This window comes from Micrasema longulum, unplaced genomic scaffold (genome assembly GCF_059751315.1).
Source record: "Micrasema longulum isolate JH-2025_06_02 unplaced genomic scaffold, ASM5975131v1 h1tg003099l, whole genome shotgun sequence".
Lineage (NCBI taxonomy): Eukaryota > Metazoa > Arthropoda > Insecta > Trichoptera > Brachycentridae > Micrasema > Micrasema longulum.
The window spans coordinates 26,282-38,397 of NW_028280199.1; the positions used below are offsets into that span (position 1 = coordinate 26,282).

Genomic DNA, 12,116 nt, shown 5'->3' on the forward strand with positions numbered 1-12,116 from the left:
AATTAAAAGAAGGCCGCTGTTAGTTATGGCGCAAGGAAGGTTTACAATCAAAAGGAATATGCAACAGAAGAGGTTGATAGGTAAGCCCAGTAATCCGCATAATTATTGTAAAAAGTACTGTAATCAAAGATACATCGGCGTAGTTAGGTTAATTTCCTCCCTCTACTAAGGGATTGCGCATGGAATTACAAGGAATACTAGACTGAGATGATAAACACACTCGACACGAGCGCGATTCATTTAAATCGTATTAATCATCTCTCGCGTCCATTACGCAAGCGAGTTCAACGGCTGGCAAAGCCATACTCGGCGAGGAACAAACGGACTGTCACCGCTTGCACACGCGAATATCAGCTCCAGCCTGCGATAGGCACGACTTCCACAAACAGATAAACTTGAGAAGCGGAGGAAAAACGATCCGAGCAAAACAGTCGCGCTCAAATAAGAAAAATCTGCAGAAAAGACCCCGTTGAAGGAAACAGCGAGCACACATGAAGAAAAATTCCCAAGAGAAGAAAACAGTAAAATTTCATAACGAAGCATAAAGAAAGGAAGGCGAAAGCCTTTGAACATGTCATGCACGGTGCAACAGACTGCAAACACCTTGCTACTAATTGGCCAGTTGCTCGAGACGCGATTTGACGTTGATGGTTCGCTCGTTCGGAAGAGGTCTTCGGCTCGTCAGCTGTTTCGCTCTTTCTTGTAGGTGCGGAGATTCTTCGGATGCTCCTCTCTCGCTCTCCCGTCCTTCGGAGTTGCTCGTCCTCCCGCGGATGCAAGGTTAAGGTTGCGCACTATGTTATAACCGGCCAACGGGGAATGTTCAAGTTCAGTGTCGCGACGGCCGTGGTACGCGAAGGTTGTACATTGGTCTCCTTGAAGGTAACATTCACGGTCATACCTACAGGCAATTCAACCCCTTGTGGAAAGTCGAGTTGGTGGTAGAAAAGCCGTGACTCATTTTCTCATTAGATTCTGACTGGTTTGGTCTGTCCCTAGACAAGACATAACAATAAAGACAATTTGCAAAATAAAAATTGTGGAAGCTGATTATTTGGAAAAAGTGCAGTTGCTGTGAATACGGTATGTATTTTCAATGAAAATTATTACTGAAAAATAGATTTTCGTACAATTAAAATTATGGTTAAAATGGATAGAATATATCCAGATTTCAAATAAGGATAGGTTGACGTTTAAGTTATTCAAGTATCGAAACAATTGAAATGTGTACATTGAAAAAAGGATGGTAGAAATAAGGGGTTGAATAACCAAAAAAATACACGAATCTACATAAATCATAATCGGAAACACGTATTGCATTGCCAAACCATTTTCTTTATGCTATCGCAAATTAGTAAAATTGAGCGATGCGTTACAGCGTTCAAAATTGGTTTAAATTTAGAGTTTAATTTATATCCGTGCATCATCAAATCGCATTCTTCAAAACGTTTTGATTAAATTTTTTAAAAAATACCACGCTATACTAATGATTAAAAAACAGTATTTATAATTAAGTACGTGGGATATAAAAAAGGCATACGTAGTACCATATTGAATTGCATGACAAACCAAATTAATGGTATTGTTAAATAAATTCTTCGAAAAAGACAAGATACTATGATATTGCTATTGAATATATGATTTTGTCCTGAAAATTTAATGTTGATTTGGGTGGAACTGAAAACTGCAAGGTAATCAAGTTTTTTGCAGAATAATATAAATTTAAAATATTTAAAAAATGAGCTAAATAAATAATGGAAAAATAATAAAATATTGTGTTAACATTGCTGATTTAAAGACATTTAATAAAACATATTTATTTGTTATTTTGCCCTTACAAGCCCCGTTCGCAAAAAAAATGAGAAAAATTAATGGACTATTTAGCAAAAACAATATTTAAACAATCGCATAAGTTTAATTAGGGGATATAAATACAGTCAGTTTTATGTATATAACAGAACATACAATCAATAGTGTGTTAAGAATGATCTAAGTTTCATATTGATAAAAAGGCGCAAAAAAAATGCTAGAGGTACATAATCTAAAAAAATATTAAATATATTAATTAAAAAAAAAAACAATTAAAAATACAATAAGTAAATGTATTTATTAAAAAAAAACAATTAAAAATACAATATTATTACTACCCATTTTAGATTCAATTTTTTTTATTAACACGAGGAAAAATAAAAACCATGTAGAGAAAAGTAATATTATTTTTTTACAATACCTATATTAGAGAAATGATTAAGTAGAAAATTTCATAGTAAATAAAATTTTACTGGTAAAAAAGTCAAATAAAGTAGACATGGAAGTTTATCGCAACACAGAGGGAAAATATTTTTGAGAGCTTATGACCTGTCCTTGACTGGTTTACGTGGCCATTTTACACAATGTGAAACCTGTGTGCCTTGTTAATGCCTAGACGTCCATATTCCCTTCCAAACAATCGTTTCCCTCTATGTTGCAATAAATTTAAATCTTGATAAATACTTGGGTAGTAATCTCTAGCCTTGTCAACAAACATTTAGACAGACTCAAAAATATTGTTAAACAAATAAGCAAACAAAAAGGTATTTTTGAAAAATTGTGTGATAATTTATTTGACGATAAATTTTTTTAAATTATGGAAATTAAACATAAACATTATTACAAATGCATCTGCATCTATCACTAGAATATTTACCAGTTTTCACACCAGAATATTTCATAGAACCTGGACTGGTACCTGAAGCGAAAGACTGATCATCTTACCTTCATGTAACAAAAATGATCAAGATACGCTGCGATTGATGTACCAATGCAGTGCCCTATGCGCCATTAAGTGCGGAAAGGGAATGATGATGTATCCAAAAAACGTCACACAAAATACTTTTGATGGGATGTCACCAACGCAAACGCAATAAAAAAATATTATTTTAGTGAGCGAACAAACGAACAACAAAACCACTAATTGAATTTCAAATCAGATATTAAAAATTGAAACCCTTCAGAATCTCTTTCGACAGCCATTTATCAAATTCTAAAAAATAAAATAATAAGATGGCGAGTTTCAAACGTACGCGCGTTGAAATATTTTATCGCGGCGAAACGATAGCAATCGAAAAAAGGTTGCGTGCCTTAGGAAATGCGCATATAATTGCATACTCGGATAAACGACGGCCATGGATTTTTAGGTCCTGCAATCGTGAAAATATACACGTACTGCCACATTTCGAGATGCATTGATTCATTAAATCGTGTGGGAAACACCATAAATCTTAAGTATCAAAATCATTTTGGAAGTCCATTTTCTCTTTTGATTTCGGAGCGATAAACTTGGCCATAACGCATACTATAGCATTTTCGGACCGTATAATCATGTTTTGAGGGCGAAGTACGAATTTGGAGGTTTAACATTGTATGCACATTGTACATATCAATTTTGGGAGGGTCCCTAATCAAGATCAATTTATGAAGCGATGCATTTCGAATATAAAACTCGTTTTTTGAGGAAAGGTTTTTTAATTATTTGAGGCGGATGACCGCATCAATGTGAAATTTTGTGAAACAAAAAGAAATAAATAAATGGCAATATATACCTTTCTCGTAGGCGCTAGCGCCACACATGCCTACCTATATACACGTAATTTTCCTCATTCGACAAATGTCTTAAAAGGAAAGGGTTTATGACCTGTCGTTGGCCGATTTAAGATGCCACATTACACACTGAGTAACATTCATTATTCTGCCTATGTGTGATCATATATATTTACAATTTTCTTCAAATCATCCATTTGTTAATTTTAATGAAGTAAGAGCTGACACCTGTATTTATTTTTTTATATATTTATTTACGAACATTGTTTAAAGAATTTAAAGGAATAAATATTTCAATATAAAAATAGTTTAAAACATAAAAAAATAATAAAAGAAGCAATGACAAACATAAGGGATCTGAAATATTTATTTAGTGCTCGTTTAAATCGTTGTAAACTTAAACAAAAAAAAACAGATCTTGTCTTTAGTTAACAATACGACAAAGACGGGTCGGGTCATTGGAGAATTAAGGCCATAGTTTGTTCTACGCTGATAGGGTATACAACTTATACAACCTATACAACCCAGGAGTCAGAATATAGAATTTTACCTGTTCCAGTAATTATAGCACATCAATTATACCATTTTGAGTGTGCCAAATACATCAATATTAATCAATATTAGTTTAGTATTGATGCGTATAAGATTTGTCAGACTGTATAATTTTATCAACTTTTTTATTGATTTTTTTTAAAGAGAAATACTTGATTTCTAATCATTTTTGGCTCGTAAGTCTGCAATACAACTACGGGACCACAACCCGGTTCTTTTTTTACATACCAGGTAACGCCTAAAAATATTTATTATTTTTTACACGTATTGGAAGAGTAGGTTTTATCATCAGTATTTTGAGTTTGTCTAAATGTTTATAGACAAAGACTGCATTTCACCCGCAAGGGAGTTATAAAGTTTAACACACTACAACAGCGATGGAAAACAAGTAAATTTATGATAATTATGTTTTTTTGATCGTATTAAAAATTTGTTTAATGTTTAAAAAAATAAAACATACAAGTTTGGTAGTGAAATTTTTTGGTGAAAATTCAATGTTATTTATTGTAGAATTTAAAGACTAGGGTACTTAATCCCACGACTTTTGAACAGCCAGTAACAGGTTTCATAGTATTAAGTATGTATTCATAAATATTTGGAAATTATGAATGGTATATAAAAAAAATAATAAGGTATTATTAAACAGATAAAACGTTTAAATTTGATAGCGAAAATTCTTTACTTGCAAATTCATGATATTATGGTGCAAAGGGCACTGCATTTGTACACCAACCGGAGGGTATTTTCATAATTTGGATTAAGCAAAGATGATCAGTCTTACAATTTATGTGCTAGTCAGTCCTGCGACTGTGAAATATTCAAGTGTACAAACTTCATATCAACCATGGCGAGATTCTAACCGAGACTTCTTGGATGGTAGGCAAACGCGTTGACCATTTTACCACGAGGCGGACGAAATTCTAGGTGGAAGTTTGGTTATTAAATATATAAATAAAATAAGAGTGAAATTTAAATCCACAAAATTGGAATAACCAGTGACCAGTACACCAACCAGTGATCATTTTTGTAACACGGTCCCTTAAAACCAGCCAATGAAAGGTCGTAATATTACCTTTTCTAAAATGCTCTCAATCTCTGTTGTTATATCGTGGGTACACTGGAAAAAACGTTAACTCGAAAATACACTATACATGAAGTTTTATATATCTGTAGTTTTAAAAATAAATTTAAGTTTAAGTCGTATACCCGGTATTTTATTCAGGCTAAAAGCTTTAAATAACATGATATTTACTTAATATTTTATTAAAAAAACGGAAAAATTAAAAACATGTTCTTAATGAACTTAAAACTTTTAAAAATAATATGTCAATAAATAAATTTTAAGTAAATCTAAAGAAATTTTTTGAACACGTGTAAAAACTATATTAAATTTTAATTAGTATGAATGTATTATTGTTTTATGTTTTTTCTTTATTTATCCTATGTTTTTATTTTTTTCTCATGTTCTCGTATTAAAAATGATATAAACTTTTATAATACACAAGCACAAGAGTTAGTCTCTTTTTTAAAGAGTTATAGTGATAACATTCACTAGACGTGTAAAAGTAGATATGTATAGAATTTAAAAAAACATGTATCTTTTATAAATGTATTAATAAAAAAAGTAATAAAAAATTAGTACTTTACATCTTACTATATTTAAATAAGATATAAAAGATTAAAATTGATGCTTGACTTAAATGCTTGATTTCTCAAAACAGGGATTTGAGAGTTAAAGCTTTTTGCCAGTAAACCCACGATATTTTTAATCTAAATAACTCTTTAGGAAGTGAAATCTAGAATTTGTCCACAAAAATTCGAATAAAAAAAAGAAAACTATTTAGATTAATAAATCCATATTTTAACACTTTTCAGATATTATTATTTTTTTATTTTTAAAGTAACTAAAATCCCACCAAACCACTTTTTGTGTCAAGTTGGAGGAGATTAATATGAATACGAACTAATATTACATAAATGAATTTAGAGATGATATAATTAACAGCCGGAAAGATCATTAATATAGATATAAAATAAAAATGTTTACACACAAGCTGTTTAACTCGAACTATTATTACACAAATAACTGTTTTTTATTCGTATCGAATAACCGTTTGCAAATAATTAAATAACATTTATCGCGGGAACATGTCATTTATCAAACTGTTCGCAATAAACACGTAATTTATTAAGGCACATGTACTAAGCATAATAATATATTTTACTAGTAATTATGATGCACAGGTATATAAGTAACAGGTAGCTAGTGTCAGAGCAGGCATAGGCAAGTCCGCACCTTCGCTGTGCTGATAATTTATTGTGGAGCTTTGAGCTTTGAGTTAATCGGGTTTAATAGATGAGCTTGCTGAATAAATTTAAATCAGAGCTTTCACATATAGCCGCGCGACGGCGGCGCAGTACCGCCAAAAGAAAACTGCAGACGCAGTGACCACTGCACAAATATATGGCTTTGATTTCAAGTACACGGTGATGCATAATTTGAAGCACATATGAGGCCAAGAAAAGGACTTGAAAATAAAGAAGGCATTTATTTGGATAATTTATTTAGCGTAAGGGCGCTGTAAAAAAATACTCCCTGAACTGGGAATCGAACCCGAGCCTTCTGGGTGAAAGCCAGGTAGCCTAGCCACTAGACATATATACGGGACAGACAACAAACATAATTAAAATTAAGGTAACGTATAATTAAATCATTTTTAAAAATTGGATGAGAACTACGAAAATATAAATGCAAATTTTTATTTTCGTTATGGCTTTTTTGTTAAAACGAAGAAATTTAAAAAAAATTAAATTATTTCGTATAATGAGTTTAATTGCAATATCAAAACAATAATTAGATTGTTATTTATGTGATAGTGTAGTGTATTCAAATGTTTAATTAGCTTATGTTAATGCCATGTCGGTGAACCAAGTAAACATACAAATTTCGTTTTAGTTAGTGGGCGTACTAGAATATTTCATTTTAAAACGTTCTGTCATGCACACATAAACAACTTAAACATTTACTTAAATACCACCCTTTAAAATAATTGGCGATGAGAAAATGTTTAAAAAGGCTATAAAAATATGGATAGTGGAGGTAGGTAAAAGAAAAATAGATTGTAGTGACTGACCAAAATTAGATCTTTAGCCGAAACCAATTCAGTATTGTCAATGGCTTTGACGAAATTCCGTGGACGATAGAGAAATTTCAAATACATATTTGTAAACAGGATAAAAAACTGCATTAAGTTAACTTATTGATACCCATGAGACAAAAATCATGTTGACCGGTCATATTTATATTTAAATTTTGTTTATATTTTATTTTTGGACCATGTTATTTCGATAGCGTGCAAAAGAACGTGTGAAACGCAGTTCCAGTGTATAAATTTTCGTTAAAAATGAACAAACATAAAATGATCCTAAGTTTCGTGACACGGTGTCCATTGTAGTTGATAAAAAGTAACTCCTGGCATTTGAAAGCAGTGAGGATTCGGGTATTATTATTAGGCGCGTTTCAGAAGGTTTTTCAGGTGCTTGAGTATAATTTTAGTGCCATTAAAGACGAGAATCCTGTCTGACATTGTAATTCCTGAAGAGTTGAATCAAAATTTAATTGCAAACGTTTCGGCCGCTACTCTGAAAAAAGCATTCTTGTTAAAGTCAATACAGATTTTTTGTCAGGCTTTAAAAGTGTTTCAAAACACAATGGAGGACTTTGAAGCCTTTGAAATAACACAGGCATAAAACAATAAAAAGAAAACGCAAACCTTTTTCTGAAAAATGAACACATAAAATAATGCCAAACTTAATTAATTCTTCCGTTACTGTTGGACTGGAGAACAATAAATGATTGTTCATTTAAAATTTATTAAAGAGTAAAACCGATCGCTCTACACGGTTGAGTTTCATAAATTTTCGTATTCCACTTACACAAACTAGACTTTATTTTATGTTTCGCAGTCATCATCATAGTAATAATAATTCATAAAATTCACGAATTGACTATATACAGTGGCTTGCAAAATAGTACAGTAATGATTAAGATTACATTTCTTATACTGTGTCCTCGTGGTGTAATCGTCAGCGCGTTTGCCTACCACGCCCCGGGTTATATTCCCGACATATAACCATCATGTCGGGAATCGATCATTTTACCTTATTTTAATATAGTACCCTATGCACAATTAGATGGGGTAAGGGAATGGTGATGATGTTGTGTCCAAATTTGCTAAAAGGAGGGGTTATTTGCAAGACTCGATTTCTCCCCTGTGAATATATCTAGTTTTTTTTCTGTCTAGTTGTAGAACTAAAATAAAATCATTTCTTTTGTTGATATCATGATCATCGTATTCTTATCCGCACCCGGTGGCGTTTAAGTCACAACATTGGAGCACCAAATGAAACGCATCTTAATCACCCGTAATGTGACCAGTTTTATGCTTCAGTTAGTAGTCCAGAAGGAGTGAAGTATTGCAGTGTAAAACCATTGAAACAAATGTCAAGTCAGAACCTCAAGCATGGTAGGCAAATGCGCTACCACTGCATTACGAATGCGCCAACCACCCATTATTTTTTATCTTTGAAGCTTTTAAACTGGGTGTAACCATTAATTCGTCCAGGGTTCTGGTTCAAATGCACAGAAAAGAAGTATATTATTATTTGAATCGGCATTAAATTTCTGGAATACGTGATATATCTACAAATGTAGTTATAAACTTTAAACTTAAAAGCTTTTAACTACACCTGTTCACGGAAAGATCTGTGCGTTCCAAAACTATATTTAAAAAAAAATATATTTATTTATTTGGAAGTTAAACAAGAATATATTTTTTAAGTAAGCATTACTAACGTTCTTTATATATATTCCCAATTATAGAACTCCAGCATCTTTCATAGATTATATAAAATAAGTGTGTAAAATCAATTTAAGTAATAATAAAGATTAAGTTTAGTGAAAGATAAGAATAAAGATTGACTTAAACATAAGAAACTCCATTTTTTTTTTAAAAAAAGAAAAGAAAAAAAAAAACATACAAGATGTAATAAAATAGACTTAAATTAATTTACATACACAAATATAAGGATTAGGCATTTGATTTAAGATACATAGTGATATGTTTTTTTATAATCATTTGCACTATCATGATAAATGTTAATGTTAACTTTTTTTCTATTTTGTTATAGAGTCTTAACATACTTGCAAGCATATAGCAGTGCTTCAAAAAAATTCAAGTGGTCTCAAAACAAAAAAATAATGACACATTTAATCAGAAACGAATTCTTTATTCGCCTGAACATACACAGAGGATTAAAGAATTTTTCTGATTTAATGCGTGTATATTTTTTACGTTAAATGCATGTTTAAAATAAAAAATGACTTAATAATAAATAAAGAACTTGTTCTTAAAACATCAAATGTTTTAAAAAAAAAACCAAAACTACATTGTTGGATTTAATTATCCGCCGTCTATGCATGCATACAATCGTTCTTTCAAAATATTTCTAAAAAAAAACGTAAGTTTCACTGCTAAAGAAACGACGTTTTTGTGAAAATAGCAATAAATTGTACGCACCAATTTGTGTGAATGAACAAAAAAATCGAAAGAACAAAGTTTTTTTTATTTATTATTATTAGTAAAAAAATATTTTAAAAATACACAGAAACATCAACATCATTAACTATTATATATATATATCGTCGCTTAAGCGGCAACATGACCAATCTCATGTTTTTACCAGATTGAGTATGAAAGTAAGTAAGTATGAAAAAGGCTTCGTAGCCTTCTGAATCGACCTGCATACTAAGTTTTGACAAACTCCTACTAGAGGCGCCACAAATCGACTCATATTAACATGACATATTAACATTTTCTAGAACACATGACACATATCTTATTCAGTTTTTTGTCTTTCCTGTAAAGTGCGAAAAATGAGATAGATTATGTTGCTGCTTAAGTGACGATATATCTATGGAGTTGAACCAATAAATGAATACACACAACATAGATATTATAAAACAAACAAGTGTTTTTATGTTAAAAGTACTTGTTTATTTGTGTAAAAATTATATCAAGGATTATTCAATTCGAACGAAAAAAAAATTGTTGCTGATGCCTGTAGTTTCATAAATAAGTAAACTTTACCAAGTAAATAAGTGAAAAGAAAATGGTAGACACGGAGTATGAAGATCGAACTCATGGATTTATAATTCGAAATCCTACACAAGACCTGCGGCTATCCATAAAACCATCAGAGACTTCCCATTAAATCAGTCATGTCCAGGACTCGAACCAACAGTACTGGATATTATAGTTTACATTATAAAATCTATGAATTAATTTGCATGGTTAAGTTAACGTGAACGATCAAATTATGATAATGATGACAGAAAACGATTAAAATAATTTTAATTAACAATGAGTAAACATTTTAAGGGCAAGATACTAGGGTGATCACTTCATATCATTCCAACGGAAGTAATATAACTGATGATTGAACAGTTAAATCTATACGGATAACTACCTCACTAGGTAAAAATAAGTTATTATCTAAAAGTTTATAAATTTAATAAACTCTTCCATGTAAATGTACCTATACTTTAACTTGTTGCAAAAGAGAGGAAAAACCTTTTTGAGAAGGAAATATGGAAGTCTCGGCATTTACCGGGCTTATGACCCGCCATTGGCTGATTTAAGTGGGCACTTTACACACTGTGTAACATTTACTATTCTGCTTATGTTTAAACATCCACATTTTCTCTCTTAAATCTGTTGGCTTTAGTATAAAAACAGACTAATAAAAGGGCTGTTTAAAAATTTTCCAATTTCGAAACCGGAAAATTGGAGTTAAGGAAATGTGGATGTGGCAGAATAGTGAATTTTAGACAGTGTGTTATTTTAAAGTGGCCACTTAAACCAGACAATGACAAGTCATAAGCTCTGTAAATTCATAGACTTCCATATTCCTTTTTCAAAACCTTTCTGTTGCAGAAATCAAGTTTAATTTAGTTTTTTTAATTATTACAAATTTTCTTCATAATACAAATAAAAGTACCTAAATTTCCTATTTAAACACCTGAGCTGGTATGCCGAACGCAATTATAGCGCGGTATAGCACGTTTTTACGCACTAAATACGCGTTATAGCGCGCTGTAAAAGCGTTCGGAATACCAGCCCTGGGCTTACTCTTAACTATGGTTTTTTCCGGTAATTATAGTTAGTTTACATGCTGAACTTGATCAAACAGTAAGTTCAAATATTACCTTAGTACCTAGAATAAATAATATAACTGTACATAAGGACCTTTAGTCTATTTCATCTTCACATTCGCTTGAAAATGCTCAATTGTCCGATTTTTGTTTTTCTATTGAAAAAAAAAAAGAAAAGTTATTACATTTTATCTTTAATATTTCAATTAAATATAAGTTAAAATATATATTTGAAGCACTTACTTTATGATTATTCGTTATAATAAAATAAATATAACACATTTTTTTTCTTAACCACTTATTTTTTCTTTTGTGTAGCTTTGAAACCGGTCGGTAAAAAAAATAAGTGGTTAAAAACAAAGTTGTTTTTTATTTATTTTATTACATATAAGTGATTATAATCTTACATTGTAATTTTTTTAATCCCAGCAGATATAAATAGAGGAACTTTCGTAAAAATACGCAAAAACGCCTTCTTGTCATGCTCCGTGCGCCAGTTACAGACATTTTATTAAAAAAATATATTATTATCACGCATAAAATAATTTTAAAATATTATAAAGGCATTAAAACTACTTCAAAATAATGTAATTTTCACTGTAAAAAAGTAAAACATTTTAAAACAAAAATTGAGAGGGGATAATTCAGCCTCGCACAGTAGTGGTTGGCGCATTCGCCCACCATTTTTGAGGTCCTGGCATGATGGAGGTAAAATATTTTTTTAAATTGTGGTTTAACACGGCAATATTTCACTGTCCCTCGACTGGTAGCT

General features: G+C 31.1%; 1 long non-coding RNA gene across 1 annotated transcript in view; it reads left to right on the top strand.

The window, feature by feature from the left end:
• The first annotated feature begins 825 nt into the window (after window positions 1–825).
• The window catches only part of LOC148271100 (uncharacterized), a 68,047-nt gene continuing 56,756 nt past the window's right edge, over window positions 826–12,116 (top strand). Inside the window, exon 1 of the long non-coding RNA XR_015825201.1 lies at window positions 826–1,083. This is a non-coding gene — a long non-coding RNA (uncharacterized LOC148271100). The remainder of the gene's footprint in view (window positions 1,084–12,116) is intronic.